The sequence below is a fragment of the Strix uralensis genome, chromosome 3 (genome assembly GCF_047716275.1).
Source record: "Strix uralensis isolate ZFMK-TIS-50842 chromosome 3, bStrUra1, whole genome shotgun sequence".
NCBI lineage: Eukaryota > Metazoa > Chordata > Aves > Strigiformes > Strigidae > Strix > Strix uralensis.
In genome coordinates this window covers 125,189,422-125,211,161 of record NC_133974.1, presented here as the reverse complement: position 1 = coordinate 125,211,161, position 21,740 = coordinate 125,189,422, and the positions used below count along the sequence as shown (strand labels likewise).

The following is a 21,740-nucleotide window of genomic DNA, read 5'->3' as shown; positions in this document are numbered from 1 at the left end:
ATTTTAACTGTTATCATTCTGTTTATGAGAGGATATCAAAACTGCATTTAGCATTTTTAAGGATACAGAATAAACACAGTTTTATGGAGTATTAAATACCGCTTTTAATAAAGACCGATGTAGTCCCTTCAAAATAAATACTGTATTAGGAAGGATATTACCTGCTGCCAATTGTATACTTTGCTTAGGTGTTGTGTACAGCATAACATTTATATCCAAGCCCACTTAAATTGGAGAGTCACTTAGACACATATAAAGAACAAATGACATTTTCAAATATGTAACTGCATATGAAATTGTTCAGTGAACTGAATGATTTGCTGTAGGTGAGGTCAGAAAGGTTGCCTAATTCTTTGTTGTAAGAGCTTGTTTTCAGTTGCTTGTGACTTTAATTGCTGTAACTGAAGTATGTGTTATGTGTTTGTCTAGGGCTGTTGTTTTTTTGTAAGAAGAAAGCAAAAAGATTTTCCCAGTCTGGCAAAGGATGAAGTTAGGAAAAATTGCTGAGGGCTTTCTTTCTCTTAAAATTTTTTAAGATTTTTCCACATCCTGAAGTCAGTGATATCTCTATTCTTTGTATCAGACATTTTAAATTACGTTTTGAAAAATTGGAGTTTGCCTATGTCTTGCAAGACCTTCAAGTTCAACAGTTAGCTTGCATCTTCACTGAATGCACTTGTCTCACTTTTGGGCTGCTGACCAGGCTGCACATGAGCCTTCCTCACAGAGAGAGGATGAGCAGAGATTGACTCCTGGCACAAGGGACACAGCTGAACTTTCTTCATACAGACTGATCCTGACCGATCCTATCGATACCTGGACTGACATGGCACAAGGCTGTAAGGCAGAGCAGGAAGTCTGCCTTGTTCTGTAAGATGGGATGAGAGCTACAAAGAGAAGAGAGAAAGTGAAGTCTGAAGAAAAGAAAAATCAAATGTCTTGAATAAAACTTGATGGCCTGTAATAGTGCAGAACAACAGCCTTCCTGATTACGGACTTCCTTCTAGCATGAAAAAAGAAGTCTTTGCCACAGCTTACACAGAGAATCATCGACATTCCCTTAGCTTTTGCTCTGACACTGTTTTTCTGCCTAACAGCGAAACCTCCTCTAATATTGAGCCGTACTTCATTGACTGATCAGTATATATAAAGCCTAAAAACAAAGTCAGTCACTCTTCCCTTCTGTGAGTACCTGGAAAATTCTTGCAGATAACATGCTTCAGCACCGCTGTTTGGTTCTCCTTTCTTAAACTTTTTGCCACCATTCTCCTTTGAATTAGCCTGGGCCTCATGTTGTTGGGACTTCACTGTGTCACACCCTTGGCGAAGAGAAGTCCCAGTTCACTGTGAGTGAAAGTGAGTGGTGGAATACAGCAGTAATGTCTTCCTTTTATACAGTATCAAATAGCACAGGTACAAATTGATACTGCTAGTCAACACAACAGCTTAGCATGCTCTTTTTTTTTTTTTTAAGAAAGTTCTCATTTTCTCAAATCCCCCTTCTAGATGCAAGAAAGTTTTGGCTATTTACTTCATATTTGCTATTTAAATCTTCTTGGAAAGGAAAGATGATGTATGACCATCTGCATTAAGCAATCAGCATGATGGACTCATCAAACTCTTAGCAATATCTTCAGGCTCCCCTTAAGGTGAGAGTATGCATTAATCAACCAGGCTGAGTGCCAAGTGCTTCTACTTCTAAACTGGGGCTCACAGGGGCATGAGATGCCTCAGGGATCTGATTCACAATCCGGGACGGTTTACCTTGGGATGGTTGTTCTGGTTATTGCGCTGCCTCTGCTTTGGAGACAATTCAGTTGCTTATGTAGCAGCTCCACAAATTACAGGTTGGCAAATTAAGGAAAACTGAAGTTGGTGCTAGCGTACCATTGGCACTGAGCTGTACCTTGCATCAGCTCAGAACTGTGAAATACTCATAAGCAGCTGAGCCACCCTGCAACAGGGTGAGAACCCCTTTGTCCCGAAGAAAAAGAGAATTAGGTGGGCAGCTGGAATGAGAGCAATTTCATCTCTCCTGTGATAATCTGCCCTGTTAAAGAATTGGCACCCTGAACTAGAGCAACTGTATCCTTTGTCTTCTCCCTCAATCTTTCAGTGTCTGCATTCAAAAGCAATGGAGATAAAGAATAAGCAATTTAATGCCATGAGTACTACAATACTTAGCTGTCCAGAGATGTTCAGTTCACCTTCTAGATACACTCTTCAGCAACAAAGATATTTTTAAAGTGATTTATTTACAAGATTCCTATACCTGCACAGGAATCAGGGGTTTTGCAATTGGGATTTTTCTGCGTATAAAGGACCCAAACAAGGATTTACAGTTCTCAAAAACTTTTAAACTTCTTCAGATCTAATTAGATTGTTTGTGTTGAACAGGAGTCATAGCTCTGACACGTGCACGCAAATGCAATTACATTTGGCATGCAATCAATGACAGTTCTCTCCAGTTATGATAATTTGATCAGGAATATGTATTTGTTTGTTCTGCTGTTTCATAGTTACTTTAGGAATTGGATAGTGGCAGTCTCATGTGGAAGGTCTTCATCCTAGTGGGAATTTCTGTATAGTCCCTGCCATGCTTCCAGGTTTCATTGTACGAGCCCCATCTTGAACAGCTTTTAGTGTGTCTGCTTGTCAAAATGCCATTTTTCTTTTGCTTCATCATCACCTTTGTCATCACTATCACCTTTGTTAGAAATTTGTCACCTTTATGGCCTTTCAGTCCATAGAGATGGAGTTATCATGTGGCCTTGTGCTTATTTGTGCCTAAATTTGCCTTTTGATTCTCATCTGACGCAGCCTACCTCATTTTTCTAGGCTGTGACCAATCGGTGCAGTGAATTTAAATTTTCAGGTTACCTATAATCCCATTTTATTTAGGAAGGACAAAAACATTTGTCACAGTCTTCAGTTTGTTTACTCCTTTGCCTTCAGCGGTTGAACAGATAACCTTCATTGCTGTCTCCAGCTTCCTTTTCTTCAGAAAGGAAAAAAGAAGAGAAGAAGGTTCTGTTTACCTGCCTATAACGCAGTGCAAGATATTTGGGGCTTGCTGATGTGGTGCTGCTGTCTTGGCCTCCCAGAGGAGCTAGCATACAGAAGGCTGTTTCCCCTTCCTGCCATGTGGAGAACAGAGAATGGGCAGGAGACGAGAATAAGGCATGCAAGCATGGCTCAGTTTGTGAGGAACAGCTCACTGAGATGCCTCTAGTTCCAGCCTCTGCTGCTATAAAAACAAGTTGAATCATCCTAGATTATAGTCTGGCATATTAATGTAAACTGTGACTGGTTTTGGTTTCTCTTAAAATGCCAGGCTGTAGCTTGTGGTTGTTCAGAAGCTCTTATGCAACGCCTGCGGTATTGCAGTCCAGGGGGTTGAACAATGGGGAAAAAGAATGAGTACAGATGTCTCGGTGTAAACCATCTCTGCCCAGGCAAAGCTTTTAGGTAGTCAGTAGAAGATAGGCTTGCTTGGCAACACTGCCCGCTCAACTTCTACTGCTCTGTTGGGGAGAAACAGGAGGACTGTTCCAGTCACCTTCTGAGCTATCCTCTCCTCATGGAACTGTCGTGTCCAAGTGTCTCCAGCTGAAAACGCCTTGCAGATATCAGTGGTTCACATTATATTTCCCCTGAGAATGCAGTTTTAAGAGGCAAGTTTTTGGCAGCCCTGCCAGCTGACACAGCTCTTGTTTTGTTCTTGCATCACTACCATAATTGTGCTGGTAAACTATTTGTAGGGTTGCCCGATGAGCTGGTTCAGAGAATTGAACTGGTTTTAAATTGAACATTTTTCTTTGTATGGCCTTGTAAACAGTTCTACCAGCACAACTGCAGGGAGGTCAACAGCTCTGGATTTTTTTAAAGAGGGCCTGTTCTCAGGACCCTCTGTGCTGGGGATCGGGCTGTTGCAGCACAGTTGCTGACAATCAGTTTTTTGCTATCTCGTAGTGAACAAGGTAATGTTATTCTTAAGGTTGAGAAGGTTTTGCAATCTGAAGAACAAGTTGGGATACAGGGTACCCAATTAATTGAACTGTTTTTATTAGGAATCTATTCTGGAATTTTGGAGATGCCTCTAATGAGCTCCATTACTACCCAGCATCATCTTTTAAGAGTAATATTAGCAATGATGTTGTGCCCTCCTGTATATGAAACGCACCCCTGATTTCTCCCTTTGCCGTGCCTTCCTTAACCCACTGACTCAAACTCTTGGAGCTGCCTTGAAGGGGTAATACTCAAAAATTTTGGCAAAAGTCTTATAAAGGTTTATGTGTGCGATAAGACTGCACAAGAAGGTTCTAGAAAACTGACGTTTTCATGATATTGGTGACTCAGAGGGATTTGGACCACTAAATCAGCGTCCTCAAATACTATGCAGTGGAACCCTTTGTAAATATCAGAAGTGTGGGTATGTTTTGGTAAAATTGGCCTTTATAGATTTTGCCTTTATTTATATTGAGCAAATGTGACTTCCGTATAGCCAGCAATTTAAAAGATCCAACTGTTTTTTGAAAATAAATTATAAAAATACTTGCAGGAGATAAAGAAGAAATTGACAGGTGGAAGAGTAGTATAGAGAGAAGGCTTGCATCTGAAGCAAGGATTAGGTTTGTGAGGAGGAGCATATGAGATGAGGGAGGAATATTAACCATTTAGAATCAGAAAAGTAGGTGAGATTAAAGGTATGGGAATATTTCTGCAGTGTAAATCCTTCAGTATTGCAAGAAGGGCAGAGAATTTCTGCGCTATATGTTGAAGGTGAGGTGTTGAAGAAGTCTTTCTAATGTGGCTCAGATTGCTTTAACCACCACAGAATTAAACTAAGATTTAGGGATAGGGACCATATCTGTGCTTTCTTTCATTAGCACTAAGCATTTCAAAACATACCTGTTCCCTAAAACACTGTGTATGAGAACTGTACTTGGGATCAGCTGTGCCTGTAATGGAGAGAAAGTAGTTGGGCATGGGAACTCTGGTTGGGGTCCTTCTTCTGCCTCCAACTTCTGAAGCAAGCAAATTGGGAAGGTTATTCTGAATCCCTGTATCCAGTGTGCATTGGACTAAGCCTGTATGGGAGCAGCCAGATGTTTTTATTTGAAATGCAGGATACTGAAGATCATGGTGCATAGTGCCTCAGAAGAGGGCTGAAAGGGTTAGCTACTGCCTATGATCATTGAGAACAGGGGAACTGGAGCATCCTATATACGAATGGAACTTTTGTGAACCTTATTTGCTAAAGCTGATTTTTTTTTACTGAGCAGTTGTGAACATGATGTTTTTTCCCACCAAAGACCGGAGTTTTTTTTTTTAAGGTCCAGCCTAGGTATAGTGGGGGGTGTGCTTCAAAGATAAAGATCCATCCTGCAAAATATGAAATTGTCTTCAAGAAAAAATTAGTAGAGTTTTAAGCAACTGAACCATTTTTGCTGCAAAGTTACCTCACTCTCCACCTCCAGAGAAGAAAAGTCAACCTGGTGAAGATTTATTTGTATTTCAGCCCAGACAGATGAAGTTTTGCAAAGTTATTCACAACTTTATGTACACTTGTAAAATTAGTAAGGTGGTTTGACACTTCTAAATGGCAAGGCTGCCAGCCTGTCTGTAACAATAAAAGACAAGCTTGGGCACTGGATGACGCATTTTTCTAATATGATAATGCCTGCCTTTAATCTTTTAAATAAACATTTTTTCAAGACTTACATTTTTACAGGAAATCTACTTTCTTGGATAATGGTTTAAAATACATATATATGTAGCTTGATTTCCACTTAACCAACCAGTTAAATCCTGCTTTAAGGACAATTTTAATGACTTTGAGCACAAAACAGGTCATCCATTGGGACCTAAGCAATTCTTTTAAATGAAAACCAACAGGTAACTAAGTTAAGAATATACTCACAGAGGTCGTGTTGTAGGTAATTAGGGATATGAAAGACACAAATGCAAACTGGCAGAAAATGAGTCTGGTTTGAAAGAAATGTGCTCTAATTTCAATAGTTAATCTTTTTCAGCAACTGTGAGTGAAAGTCGAGGTCAATGTAAGGATTGAAAACTGGTATTTTAAACACTAGGTGGTGCCATTGTGTAAAGCTGTATTTCTGTTACATTTCTGAAGTCAGTGCAGGTGAAAACTGTTTAAAAACTTGTGAGAAGGGTGTACAGAGAAGTTAGCAGTTGCAAATGACAGATTTGTAACACAAGGTGAATGAGAGTGTGCCTGTAGTTCTGGTTTTGTGATATGCAGAAGGAGAAGGGATATCTTAGGAAAGAATGGTATGTTAAATTGTGTTATTCTGACTTTAAGTCTGCTTGCAAGTATTTTCCTTTTTCGGTTTCAAAGGGGGAGAGAGAACTTAACTCACACTGTATGAATCTAGGAGCCATCTCCTAGCAGCTTTATATTGTGAATATATCAAAACAAGCTTCCCTTGTGTTACTTCAAATACACCCTAAAATGCCTTAGGATTAAAGCAATCATCTGTAATACAATATCTGTGGCTCATCATTGATTGGCTCAAAACATGAAATACAGCTTTTTTTTTTTTTTTTTTTTTTTCTTGGAACAGTCAATGTGTTTCCTTCGTTGTCTGCTTTACCAAAATTCTGCATTCCTTGTCTAATCCTGAGATATTAAAATAATTAAGTGGGATAGTCACAGTTTTACTAATGAAGCATAATTGAGCTTTGGAACACTTTGATATTAAAATTAAAAAGAAAACATAAAAATGGCTTTGCTGAGCATACGCACATTATTTCTATGTATTGCTACGTGTTTTAAACAGTAAATGGGGAGCTTGCTTACCCAAGGACTGTCCTGCTAACAGCTTTTTTAGCCTGCAAATGTTTATCACAGGGTTCATTGGATCACTCTGTTCATTGGATCTATGAGAAGAGTTAGCTCTAAACAAAGTAATCATTGTAACTTTAAGATGTGAAAATTTGATTGCACCGATGTTTATTCTTTTAGGTAAAGCAGTCAAAAGAAAATGAAAGTTTTGCAATAGCCATTCAGATCTAGTTGTTGTATGTAAATGATACATTTTTAATTAACTTGTTGGAAGAAATGTGTTTTGACTTTATTCAGCAAAAGCTATAGAATGATTGTTCGTATTGAGTCAGATAAAATATGATTTCATGTGCCTTGTTATTTAAATATATCAGGTCCTAATAACAATTTATGTGACCTAGAAAACACCAAAGGATTGGCATCAATTTTTAAATTACTTCTTTCTTTCAGACCAAGAACCCTGTTCCGTAATAATATCTTACACACAGGGTTGCTTATTATAGATGTTGCATCTACTTTAACTGCTGCGCAAAGCACCTCTCCCATATAATTATACAAACATATTCTTAATTAATATGACTTGTGTTAGCGTGATCGAGCAATGGAATATTTTTTAGGTGTGTGTTTTGCAATCCTGAAAGCAGGCTGACAGATGAGGAATGTGGTTACTAAATATCACACATCTCATGAAGAAATCCTTGGAAAGGACAAAGGCCAGGACAGCTATGAGACTTCATGGCAATGAATTGCCCTAAAAAGCCCTAAAACATGTATTGATACATGAATTGCAGTATCCCAGGTTCTTCCTAATCCTTAAGGATTCTGTATAGGAAGGTGTCAGATACAAAGAGAGCTTGGGGGAACCAGAATAGTTTGTTTATTCCATGTGGAGCAACTTGACTATATCAAACTGAAATGCCTCTGTATAACTTCAGTATGCTAGAATAATGTATTTTGAGTTCTCTACTTTTGTGATTTAACCACTGAGTATCCTGGAGGTAGGACCAATAGTGCAATGTTATGCTGCTCAGTTCCGTGCTGTGGATCAATCGCTTTTATATGTCAGTGCCTGGAATACTTGCAGAAATTTCAAGATTGACACTGAAGCTGGAAAACTTATATGGTTCCTCTCCCTACATCCATTAATTTTGCCATTCCGTTTTGAACTGTCGTAAGGCAGCACAAAATATATATTGTAGATCATGATAATCATTAATGCAAATAAGATTGTGCACGTGCCTGTGTAGTCATGTAGAGAGGTGGTTTTGGCTCCGTGATTTCATAAAGCTTTTGAAGTTGTGGCCATACAGCTAATGAAGGAGGAGGAGTGGGTAGATGAATAGAGTAGTTACTTCCCCAGGACATTTATCTGAAACAGCTTTATTTGGTGAAGTGCTGCTTTAGGGGTAAATCATCTAGTTGCTGATATATTTGGGGAAGCAGTGTAATGATGCATGACTTGGATGACCAGTGGTGAAAGCAAAAATTCAGCATAACATAGGCCACTGTCCATCTCTGATCACACTCCAGAGCTGCCACAGAGAGGGGAGTTCTTGGCAGCGCCAACAGGCATTTTGCCATTACCATCTGAAAGCTCATTGCTCTCGCTTGGTGCCAGTCAGTTGCAAACTAGTTGAATATTGAGAAACAACTGTTGGGACTGTTGTGGAAATTTCCGATGCTTTTAGGGAGGAGGCTACTGTGAAATGCAGCAGCAGTCAGGAGTTTTCGTAAATAGAGTGCTCAACATTTTGAAGTGGTATTGGGATGACAAAAGGTGCCTGTCTTCTCTCCCCTTCCCCCATTACCCTATGCAAACAAAAATTTTGATGGGAAAGAATACTTTATAGGATGGCACAAGTGGACAGCATCAAGTATGGACAAATACATTTAAGCCCTCCAGCTGGTAGTGCCAAGCATATCAAAGGGGAGCAGGTCAGAGGACAACAGATGTCAACAATTTAGTTACTACCAATAAACCCCTGCGAAGCGTCTTGATGATGAAGTATGTTGTCTCAAGGCAGGTTCCCAGGAGATGTTGAAGACTGTGTTCAGAAAACCACTGGAAAAACCAAAAAAAGATAGCACTGCTGCTGTTCACTAGGATGGCGTCCCTCTCTGGGGATACAGCAGTGGAAAGGGAACACCAATTATGAACCATTAGGGAGGAAATGCTGGATGTGGCAGTAGGCATGCTGAAGTCTTTGCCTTTTATTTTCTCATGAGCTGTAGGTGTGAGAAAGACTGTAATGTCTGTGTTTCTCATCGTACTAAAAAGAGACATTCCTGGTTGCCTTACAGCACTTTAAAGAGAGACGTTTCAGCTAGTTCATAGTCTTGGAGCTGTGGAGGGTGCACAGGTATGGATACAAGACCTGCTCAGATGTGAAGCAGTGCAGTGAGGGATGAAACATGACAGGCTGCCTGAAGAATAGTTAGGAATGTGTCTGTAAAACCAGAAAACCAACTAACATTCTCTGTAAAATTACTCCTTTTCATTTAGAGTGACATAAAACATAAAAAATTCAGCTCAATTAAAGTATGAGGACATCACTTTGGGGAGGTCAGCTTAAGTGCCCTATCTGTTTGAATGTCTTTTTTTAGACAAACCCTGTGTTCTGGTGATTGCCCTTCCTCCCAGATGTATGGCTTCACTAGAGCCATACTCATTTGGCTGAGTTTTCCCATGACTGCTCAATAATAGTACAGAGGGGAACCCACAGAGAATTAATCCAGTCATGGTTGTGCTAATTTCCAAAGAAGCAAGTGAAAATAAGGGGAGTTTGTAATAAATGCAATATAAAACCTGTTTACATGACTGATTCTCCTCCCCACCCCCACCAGCCTGACCTTACCTCATTCCAGATTCCCCGGTTCTAGCTGAAAGCATTTTTGTGAAGAATGCTACCAGGAAAATTCCCTTTTTTATCTTGGCTATGAAAGACTTGTATGAAAGACCTTTCAGTGGAAAGAGGGAATCTGTCTAAATGGGTTGCTATTGAAAGAGGATTGGTTTATAGTCACATAGTTTGATGTTCTTAGGAGGACTATACATTTAATCTTTGATCTAGAAATTATTTTAAGAGTCTGCACATAAGCTAAAAGTTCTATCTGAATGCACCATCTTCAGCTCCAGGTATAACCTGAAGGACTGTGGTTTTTCTGAGTGAATTTTCTCAAATATGGTTTCACTGCATAATTTCAGGGGGTTTCCTCTATCTTCATTTAGCTGGTATATAATTTCCAGATAAAACATTTTGCACAGGCTCCATGTAAATGATTTTTCGGTTCTGTAGTCAGGGAAGAAGTAGACTGTCCTCTTTGACTTTGTAGTGCTAACACTCTAGTAAACTATTTCTAGGGAAGATGCTGACCTATTCCAGTCTGACATCCACAAATAGTAATTTTAAGAAAGGTAAGGTAAATCTTCATGTATGAAAAGCGTTACTGAAGATTTATTTCCCAAATTTTAGCAAGTGGATATGGTTTGAAGCAGTTCATTGGCTTAATGGATTGAGACATCTCTGAAATGCATCAGAAGCCTGAAAGAGTTTCAGTATGGTAAAAGGTCGACATCATTTTAAGTCTTTATGGGCACTTGCTGTCCTCAGATAAATAAAGCACTTAGGCATGTACTTTAATACCAGTGAAGCCAAAAATGTATAAACATGAATTTTAGTGCTTTGCCAAAGCAAAGCATAGGTTTGGTAAAGAAGTTCTTCTGGCACTTTTTTTTAAGCTGTCATGGAGCTTGAAATGACATGATCATCTAGGCAAGTAGGCTTCTAAACGAAAATTGTAAAAATAGCAAGGCTATATTCTTGCAAGTGGGAGTTGAAAAGATGGTGGAAGTATGCCTCCCCCTACCCCCCGTTTCAAAAACAAAGGGCAGCTTCTGGTTTTGATCCTGGAAGCCCTTCCCAGCTTCGTATTTTCCTAGTTGATCCTCCACCATCTTTAAACATTGACTCAGCCACCACTTGCAGAGGCTTATATTGCCCTAGTTGTATTTTGCTTTCTGTAGGGCTATAGGATGCTTTCAAATTCTTTCAAACTAATGACTTTCCTAAATACTGTCTCTTCTTCAGAAATGTAAGTACAAATACATGCTGTTCTTAACGATACTGAGTGCTGTTCAACCTGTGCATCGTGTATTTAACTATGAGACAAATCTGACTCCATATATATATTATTTTTGTAAAATATACAATTAATTAAACTCAGCCTTTATGTAGTAAACATGCATTTTGGATAATCTTTTCAATGAGAATAATGCAGACATTACACCCATTCTGATATGTAGAAGATGATCCATGGGGGAAAAAGATATGTGTGCATAAGTCAATTATTTGAGAATAGAGTCCTTAATTTCTTCAGGCTCTACAAAAAGAATTTTGGCATCTGCACATATTTATTTTAGAGATATAGGGGTAAATCTTCAGCACAGAGCATGGGGAGTTAACCATGAAACATTCATTAACGTTAATGGGATTTCTATGGCTAATTCCCCACACACTGGCTGAAAATTTAGCCCAAAGAGATTTGAAAAGTGATGTTGAGAAGCAAGTTGGTCAGTTAGCCTGATTACTTTCATGTTATTAACTGCTCTATCTGCCACTGGCTTTGTATGAACACTGAGATATTATACTTAACCGTTAATAATAAAGGACTGTATGCTAAATACAGATTCTAGTGTGGAGGTAAAATAATGCAGTTATATGAGCAAATTTTGGGTATTTTCAGGAAAAAAAATCAGCAAAACCATAGAATAGAAGGGAAAAAAAGGATATTAAGGCATATTTTTACATAGCAGAAATGGTTTACATTTCCAGTATCTCTAGTACAGCTTTAGCACCAAAAGAAAATATAACTTTTTTTTTTTTTTTTTAAAGTTAGTATTCCACTATTGGGATCTAACTTCAGAGCTGTCTAACTGAGCAGGAGATTGAACTCAAAGACTTCCAAATTCCTTCCAGCCTAAATTATTGTGCGATTTGGATTTAGTATAGCATTTTTCTTTAAGCCTTTTTGGACTAGTTTTCTTTTGCGAAAGTTAATTGAGACAAGATAGGAAAGTCAGTTTCTGTTTATCTTAAAATTTTGAAGAACCTGTGCAAGCATAAAAAGCTATTTCATCTACTAAATTGAGAATATTGCTTTAAAAGGAAATACAGGCTCTAATTTATGAAGTTTATCAGATTTATTTTGCTTTTTTTGTGTGTTAAGGATATGCAACAGAGAATGTGTGTGAAATGTGAATATGGGTATGTGTGCATGTATGTATTCATGTTTCTATGTCTCTTGTATCTTAGCAGTTTTCCATCTTTTTCAGGGGAGCTATTAAATTGCTTTTACAGTTGTTATTCAGAGCAATCAGTAGCCAGCCATTAGAGGGTGCTTCTGCACCAAGGAGCTCTCTTTTCTTAAAACCCAGTTTTCTTAACTTTAAGTATTTGTAGGTTTAATGAAGAATCATTTCATGTTTCCTAGAAGTACCTAATTTCTTCTTTAATTTGCATTACTTTATGGAGTACTATTCTTGGAAATCAGAGGATTAAAGTACAAATAACTAAAGGTGATTCAGAGAGGGTGGAATGATTCAAAGCAGAAAAATTGTTACTTTTTATAATTGTATATTTTCTTTTGTTTTTACATTAGCATGGACCCCATGGAAGTGAAAAATGGGCTGGTCCCTTACCTAATTAATCACAGAGATGAGCATCTGTACTTTATAGCACTTGCTTACAATATTACTGCTTCTTTTAGAAATAGGTTTGTTCGTTATAATTCCACTGCATATATTTGCAGCAAGAATAGTAAAATAGATGCAGTTTGTAAATTTCTGCCATTGCTAGTAAAGATTTAAAAATAAAACTCTCAGTAAAATTGGGTTTCTTTCTCTAGAATCATCATGATTCCTCATTCAGTAGCAAACTTAAAAGTGGTATGTCTTTGCTGTGAGAATGTGCAGACAGCAGAGTAGGGAACTGGTTTTATAGCCATTTATCCCGGGAACACCATTTTAAAATCTGCACTTCTGACCCAGGACATTGGTGCAAGGTGAGTAAAGGAGAACAGAAAAGGAAGATTTCTAAGAGAAAATTCTGCTATTATGGAATCAGTTCCCAAGGCCGATTGAATAAAAGTCAGTACATTTCAAAAGTGTGGCACATAGTGCAAAGCAGTACATCTCAGTTACATGCCCAGTAATGTCTAGATCATGAGTGCTCAGTAAAGAAATCTGACACCTGCAAATCTTTGTCAAAGCCAGCCCATGGAGATCGTGATTCTGAAAATAATACTCCTGGAGAAGTTGGTACATCTTTGCACGAATTTTCAAATTCAGGTTAAGGATTTCTGATATCCAGCTGCTTTTGAAGGCTGCCAAAACTTCCAAAGACCTTCTCTAGTAAAATGTCGAGTGACAGCTGGAGGAACTGGCACTGAGCTCAGGAAGGGGAGGAATAAAAATCTTCTTCAGGAGCTTCTTAAGAAGCCATATAGCCTCCTAAGCCTTAAAAAGGGCAGCAAAGTGTCCCTTCAGGCATAAGTGTCCACATTTTTATTGCTGTATGTTGATATGCTCGTAGTACCATATTTGTATCGAGGGATGCTGGTAGTGCTGTCTCCAATTTTACATCTACATCACTTAGATATCTTTTTTGAGATTGTAAGGACACTTCTTCTCAAAAGGCAGTGTTTACATTGCAAGAACACGTGGAATTAAAATCTGTGAATTTCCCTAACATCATACTCCCTAACAACTTGGGAATTTAGTATTTGCATATGTTTAAGTAATATAAGTTTCAGCATCAGTGGGTGTGCTTTGTGAAGCTGACATGCACTGTTGTATAACTAATTTGATTCTAATTCTTCCAAGAGGTTATACGATACTCGGGTTTCTTCTAGCTGTTAAAAGGTGTATATTTTTTCTTTAGTACCTGGGCTGTCTAGTTCAGAATCATGTCATTTTTTTTCTAATTTGGGAGTAGAATCTAGGCAAAAGTAAAACGTCTTTCTTAAGCATGTCAAACGACAGAGTAATTGGATATTGTGAACATCTTGTTCTTTCTATATACAATTTGGAGCTTCTTAATGAATACACAGAATGGTAGCATATGGGTTCTTTGAAGATATTAGGCACTGAAGGCTATGTCATGTGTCGTTTTGAAGGTAATTGTTCATAGATTTTCAAAGATATTTTTACATTAGACCTATGACAACAACATAACAAGGTACTAAGGAATTCTGTAGTATAACAGTTTATACAATGCCCAGCAAACTTTGGCCCTAAACTGATTAAGTGTGTTTGGTACTATTCTTGTGCAAATCATAATAGTACTGTAATTTGGAACAAAATATTAGTGTACACACTCTGCTCACTAGGAGATTGAACCAGTTGAGCCAGTAGTAGTTTTTCCCCTGAGCTGAATGATAACTGGATCCAATTTTAAGTTACAAACTTTTTTAAAATTATCTGGATGGATTTTTCTGCAGGTAGCATATTTGAGTAGCTGTTGTAAATCACTGGTTGAGTTCACAAGTGGTATTTTAAAATTAGAACTGGATAGGTAACAATGAGTGGTTAAATGAAAACAGGGAGTCTGCCTAATGTTATACTTTATTGAGGTAATTACTCCTTCTGGTATTATACTTTAACATTTTAACAGATTTTGGATGGTTGATTCCCTCAGTAAACGTTTTTTATATTAACAAGAGCTGCTTTGTATTAGTTTTCTTCAACAAGTACCATAAATCCATCAGTTAACGATGGGAGTAGAGCTAATAAGCATTGTCATGAAAAGAAAAGCTAGATGATCAAATATACTGGATATGCTAACTCATGACTAAAGATAGTGAGGATGCACATATTTTGATTATGTCAATCTTGTCTCCTTCAAATCTGTCCACTAGGAAAACAAACTCAATATACAGCTGGACAAGTAAGACAGTATGCCTGAAGCCAAATAGTACATCACAAGTATTACCTAAAAAAAACAGATGGTCATTTCTATGGGGAACAATCTACATTTCTCTCCATATTTCAACTACACGTTGCGAAGATGCTGCAAGCTAGCTGGTTGTTTCTAAAGAATTAAGAGTTGACTAAAAATCCATTTTACATGTAAAGAAAGTTATAAAACATAAAATGTACAAATTGCACCAGTGCATTATTTTACAGAAATTAAGAAAGGCTACTAGCCTATGCTGACCAGAAATTAGAGCAATTGTATATATTCTTTCAAGACACGAAAGTGGGGTTGGTGAATGAAATTACCTCTACATCAGTGTCAGTATCTAGCATATAAAATAAATATACTGTAATTTTCCACTTTTTGAGGCAGATGAAGCTGATCATAAAGTGACACCTAACAGTTTTCATCCAGTGGTAATGGTATTATTAGCAAGAGGAGAGTCTTCCTGAAGAAGTGTTGGATGATATCCGTTATCTATGTGATCTCTTGCAGATCCTGAAACTCAGTTTATCTTTACTATAAATACTCAAAGTTATAGGGATGGTGCTGGTAGTTACTAAATCTATTGTCTTTCTGTTATAGGACAGGATTGAGACCAAAACTTTTAAAAATACTAGTCAAAGGCAACTGCAGGTATCTTATTGACAGCTTGTCTTACTCTGCTTGCATAACAGGTAGAATGAAGCTGGACTGAGCTTTCGGCCCTTGAAATGCTTGTATTAGTACTGTTGTCAGTTTGGGTCCCCTACATAGTCAATGGACAGAGATTCAGCCCATCAAATTTTTCTTTTATGCGTATGTTCTTGGACAGCACTTAACCACTGTGGTAGCCGAACACTGTCATTTGGCTGTCTGTCTTGCAGACAGCAGTCTGGCAACCTGGACAAAAGGCAGGATTACCTTGGATTCTTGGTCAGCAGATTCAGAAAGACCAAATCCCATTCGGCCACATATTCAGATCAGTATCACTGCCAGAGGCATGAATGCTCATGTCCTGAGTAACTGGTGAATTAACTGAGCATCTCAAGTTAATTCTGTTTGGCAGGAAAAGTTTCTTTTGGGTTTGGTAACTGGATTGCTTAAATCATCATTTTTTGTTGTAAAAAATACTCAGTTTTGGCTTGATCTTTTGCCTGTCTTTGTCTCTCCCCACACCCCTCGCCCCAACTTGCCATTTGTCTCATACTGTGGAATGGACGTATTTTGTTTGCATTTTTTAGTAAGGTAGATTTCTGAAACTAGCTGTACTTATAGACCAAATATTTTACTCTTATGTCTCTCCTAAGAGTAGTGGAGTAGTTGGTAGTTCAATATTAAAATCTGTGTACATTTTGTTTTACATATGACCCCACCACTCAACAGTTTCAAATGTGATTATGAAAGTGTTTAAACAAATGCTTTTTTTTCTTCAAAGTTATTTTCCCTAATGCATATCTGCGTAATTAGAACATAAACTATAATGTAGCATTGCAATCAAGAATTAATTATTATAACATGAAATTTTCATTTTTTGTCTTTCCTAACTGCAAAGGTGAGTATGGCTTAAAATTGAAAAAATATTAGTCCTTTTCATAGAAACCTGTTTGAAGATCATAAAGGAGTACAAAAGAAGAAAAGCTTTTTGTTTGCGTTCGCAATCAAATCTTTCTTAAAAGGAAGTTTGACACACCGGCATTGTAGGTTTTTTTTAATGTTACATTGAAGAAAGCAAGATACAAGTCTCACTGGATTAACTAGAATTCAAGTATAGCAAAAAAAAGCATTTTAAAATAAATGCTCACAAACAAGAAGCTCAATGAGCCTTGCAAATGGCTATTCAAAGGTGATTTTCAAATATTAGTGAAGCTTAATTTATTGCTTGCCTAATTTATTGCCTTCATTGAAGCAAAACAGAAGAAAATAGGTCAACATAAAGAAGCTAATGAAAATTATTTAAATGGCAAAACATTCTGAAAAAGAATACAGAAAAATACATTTAAAGATGTTGTAGATCTAAAAATAACTAATCTGTTCTAGTAAATCTTTTCAGCTTATACAATGTACTCAGAAATACATTTCTGTTTTTAAAGGCATCTTGCAAATTTGCAAGATTTGTAAATCAAATCAACGTGTTAGCCAGTGTGCTTTTGAAAATTGTTTAAACAAGTAGTCAGGTAACATGCATAGTATAAAATGTTAAAGGCAAGAGCTGTACAGTTCAGTGAGAAATTTGTTTGTACAGCACGCAAACAAAAGGAAAACTAAATAGATGTTCACACTATGTTTTCAGTGCTGCACTTAAAAAAATTAACTGATACCCTTACAGATCTGCTTAGTAGTTTGATAACTAAATCTGAAATACTGCATAAAATAGAGAAGTATCTTACTTGTTTAGGTGCAAGTAGAGTTAAAATTAAGATTGAACTATGGTTAATTCATTGCTTTGGACTTAAATATTGTTCTGATCACTGGTTTTTTTAATAGTAGCAGCCCATGCTGCAAGGCCAGTTGATGGACTAAAATGCCTATGCATAGAAGTGTAAGTGGAAAGGAACAATGCAGATCTGTTGTTGTCAGTAGTACTGCTGTAAACCCACACATTTACATAACTAATTTCCAATGTGAAGTGGTGTTCTCAGTTTAAAGACCTGCTGATATAAACCTCCTTCCTTGTAAAGAGGAGTTGCAACAATGGTAGGGCAATGGAGCAAGGACTTTTCCTGTGCTTGAATAATTTGCAGGTCCTTTCACCTTTTGATGCTCATTTCTGCTTAGCTTAAAAAAGAGATTTTTGTTATCTTCTCTTTTGGCTGACAGAAATCACTGTTATGAAATTTTATGACCTACTGACCTTTAGTATTGAAAAATTGGTTTGTTTACAACAACAATCACTATCTAAAAGAATAGTGTAAAACAGTTTGACATTTAGTACTTCTGTAATTACCTCGTGTCATGTGTCAGCACTGGATATCTGTAGTTTGGATCACTTATCTACTATCTGGTTTATATAAAGGCCTTCAGGGTCTTTATCAAAATGTGTATATGAACTTTTCACTCTGTGAACTAAAAACCTGGGTCAATTATATCTATTTTCTGTGACCTTAACTTTTCACATCCACGCTGCCAGAGAGTTGTTATAGATTGTATTACTTGCCTGCAGTATCAACTGGAGAATGATTCCTAGCTTCATTAATGTTGTCAGAGGTGTGGCTGATACGTAAACTAAGTATCTTCTTGACAAATGGCATTACCTCCCTCAAATTCATTCTGCTTCACTGTTGTTAATCTTCTTATCTGTTCAGTTAATCAATAGCTGTCTTTCAAAAGAGTATACCAATAATACATATTGGAAGTGGGTTTCTGAAAGTAGTGTGGTTTGGGCAGTAGGCAAGAATTTGTTTTCTAATCCTGTCATCATCTACTTGGGTGACAACTCAGCAAAAATTGTGCCTCGGTTTTGACACAGGAACAGGCAATTAGGTGGCAACAAGTTATCCCCATACAGACCTCCTGTAATATTTCGGCAGGTGTCCTTGAACTTCAGCCCCCTCTATCTAATAGATAAGAGTTTTAGTTTAGTGCTCAGAGGATGAACTGGACGGCTGTCTCTCAGCCAACAATCCTGAACTGCCTACATGGCTTTTTGCCCACATACAACTAATCAGTTTTAAAATAATAATATCTCAAACACCAGTGCTTAAGATAAATTAAGCCTGGCAGCAGTTTTTTTATGCTTACTGTTTAATGACATGATCCTACTATGAGCTTTGCCATGGTAGTAAAGGAGACCATCACTGCAGAACCAGTTGCAAGATCAGGGCCTCAACATTTTAAATGCAGTTAAAATAATTGAGTAGAAATGTATTAAGCCAAAGATAATTGCACAAGAAGTAATCTTAATTGATGTTAACTGGAGATAAAATGCTTGTTCTGTTTTACAGCATTTTCAGAACTTCAGTGTTCTCAGTATGTGTCAAATAGTCTCAATGTTCTTAAGGACCTATATGTATATTTTACAGTTAAATATGTAAATTGTATGAAAACCCAGTAAATGTAACTGTCATTGCAAAAAAAAAGGGATTATTTTCAGACTCACAAAACAATAAAACAAACCTCACAGAAATTAATTCAATGGAGCATGATACAACTTCACAGCATATGGGAATAAATTTACAATGTATAATTTTCATGCCAGAATTCTTGAGTTATCAGATAATGTATTTCCTTTCAATGATTATTCTGCAAGCCATATTTAGGCCTTTCTTACAATAGAAGCTTCACTGTGTATTTCAATACAGAGTGCTCTTGTGTGTTGTTCACCCATCTACAAAATAGTTTTCCTATTTAGATTGGGGAAGTTAGAATAAGGAAAAGAATTTGCTTCATTCATGTGTTTGGCAAAAATATTCTGAGTCATTGAAGTCTGAAGAGAAGGAAAGTAGCAACAGTAAATATTTGCCTGGAATAAATATAGTGAGAGTAAATATTTGCCTAGAACTTAAGATTTATGATAATTGAACAACTTGTTATTTGTGTTAGCTGAAAATATTCTTAAACCAATATTATAATATGAATTATTATGCACTGAGTAGATTTATAAGAGCATGCCTGTGTTTCTACTACTTAAAATCAGAGGTTGGTCTTACAGATGGGGATCTGATTTTAATTTATTCTACAAAATCTACACCACTTCTCTCAGTGGAAAAGGGATTTAAAGAAGTAAATAAACACAAGAATAAAGCCCACTGTGCTACGAAAGATAGCAAAGACCTCAGGCAAGGAGTTGCAGTCCCAGGAGTAGTAGTTGAGAGGAGAGGCTGACCTAGGCTCAGAAAAAGTAGCTGCAGGTTGGGAGTTCAACAAGCATCTAAGAAAAAGGGAAGAAAAAGAAGATGAGCCCAAGCCTGCTTATAAAGGGAAGGTGACATACTGAAGTGATGATCTGGAAACAGAGGTATCAGGGAGCAGAGCGGGGTTGGTGAGATACCAGTGAGCCAGCTGCAAGAGGTCTAGTCATGGGTGCCAGCAGAGCAGAAAGAATTGGGACTACCAAAGCCAGCTTGCAGTTGCCATTACAGAAGAAATAATAACCCATTTGATCCAGATTTTATCAGGTCAGTCTTTTGCTCTAGCCACAGCATTTTTGATCTGATCTTGAATGACAGAACAGCATTCACTGTTGTGGCTAACCACAGTCTTACTGTAAATGGTTCTCCAACCCTGACTTCCATTTATTATGCACTGCAGAGTTTCTATTTACGAAACATGCAGCTCGGACCTGGCCAGTGCAAAGCGAAATACAGAGACTAGAACCTCTACCTAACAGAAAATTAAGTTAAATTTCCACAATTGAAATGAATGAAACATTTAAGAGTTAAGTGAGAATAGCTTATTTTCTGCATAGGTGATAGAATTTCTAACCTGTGCAATCCAAAGAAAGGATTGCATAAGGGGAGGGTAGATCAGAATGCCACCAGATCTTTGCACCCACTTAACTTCTAACCATATTAAAACTATGCCATTCTATGCTATTTCTGCAGTGTCTTAAATCCAAACATTCCTGAACTTTAGAAGTGGTGTGGCTAAAAATTCAGAGCTGATCTTACCAATAGACCCATTGTGCCAAGGTCTTAAAACCTGATTGGACTCCTATAGTCTCTAGATTTCTACACAGGAGCAGGAAACTATCACACGTACCTCTTTGCATGATTTGCTCTAAACATTTGGGCCAGTGTCACAGATGGGAGGTAGCCTGTTTACTCTCGTGTATCCATTAGTGAGAAACAAGAACATTTGTCAATGTCTGTATGGCGATTCATTCACCAAGCAGCAGAACTAAAGAATTTCCAGTGATCTCCCCCTGCCCAGCTGACGTGTGCTTTGTGCTTGTCTCTTATGCCGTAGTGGTATAGCCAATACATACAATATATGCTATTCACAATTCCTGCATCTGCCTCCTTTTCCCCATCCACTGCAGTCTCAGACTCCCCTGCTTTTCCCAACAACCTGCCACCCTTTCTTTCCCCTCTCCTGTCCAGTTCTTCCCCATGTTTGTAGCACTCATGGCCACCATGCCACCACTGCCTTCCATAGGCTATACCCCCTTTGTTAGATCTTTCAGCTTGGCACAAAACAACATCTCCAACTGGTCTAGATTTACAGGTTTCACCAAGAAAAGTGATTAGGGCCTGAAGCTATCCCCCCACGTCCCTCAGTTCTGGTACTAAGACACCAATCATTCCTTGTGCCCACCTGCAGGTTTGTACAGCATTTGCAGGAATTACATATTTTTGATAATTTCTTTTCCGAGAAAACAAATTGGAAGATTAGATTTAGCTTGATCAGTAGATTAAAAATTTTAAAAGGTTAGACTGACACATAGACATAAGCATCATTTTCTTAAGAAACCAAATTAAAACTATTAACATATAAATTTAGCAGTTTCCTTTAATTGCTGTGCTGTTGACTTTTGGTGGAATAAATTGTAGATGTGAAGGAAGAATCTGGATTGTTTCTGCTTAGTGCCAGAATACAAAATTAAGTTTTACAAACTCTTGTGATCTTACTGACTTTATTTCTGTATGTGTTTATTAAATAACAAACAGACTATGGCTTCATACAACTGTAAAAAGTGGAAGCCCATCTTGTAAGATTGGGAAAATATTTTGCAATTATTATCTATGGGAACATGACTGAGAAAAACCTTTACTGGTCTATTTTATAGCAGTAAATTTTAAGTTGGTGTAGCTAAAAATGTAAAAGTATGTCTAAAATTTTATTTTACATGCTTTACACAAAGAAATTGTTGTATCAACTTAAAGCATACAGCGAGGAGTTACTGATCTATTGCACATAGTTTGATCTAAACTCTATCTTACAGAGTCAGATATTACATTTGTGAATCATATATGTGCTGCAGGGAGTTTCTCTCCTTGGTGAAGGAGAAATTCGTCATGAAGAGGAAGAAAAAACAG

The 21,740-nt window shown here is 37.5% G+C and overlaps 1 protein-coding gene across 4 annotated transcripts in view; it reads left to right on the top strand.

Moving 5' to 3' along the window:
* Positions 1-21,740, top strand: part of WDPCP (WD repeat containing planar cell polarity effector) — a 157,312-nt gene that overhangs the window by 26,116 nt on the left and 109,456 nt on the right. Inside the window, exon 1 of one of the 4 annotated variants that reach the window (XM_074864907.1) lies at positions 1,624-1,649. The exons of the other annotated variants lie outside the window; for them this stretch is intronic. The gene's annotated coding sequence lies outside the window, so the exon portion shown is untranslated. Of the gene's footprint in view, positions 1-1,623; positions 1,650-21,740 lie in introns of those variants that run through there. 4 annotated transcript variants of the gene reach the window in all.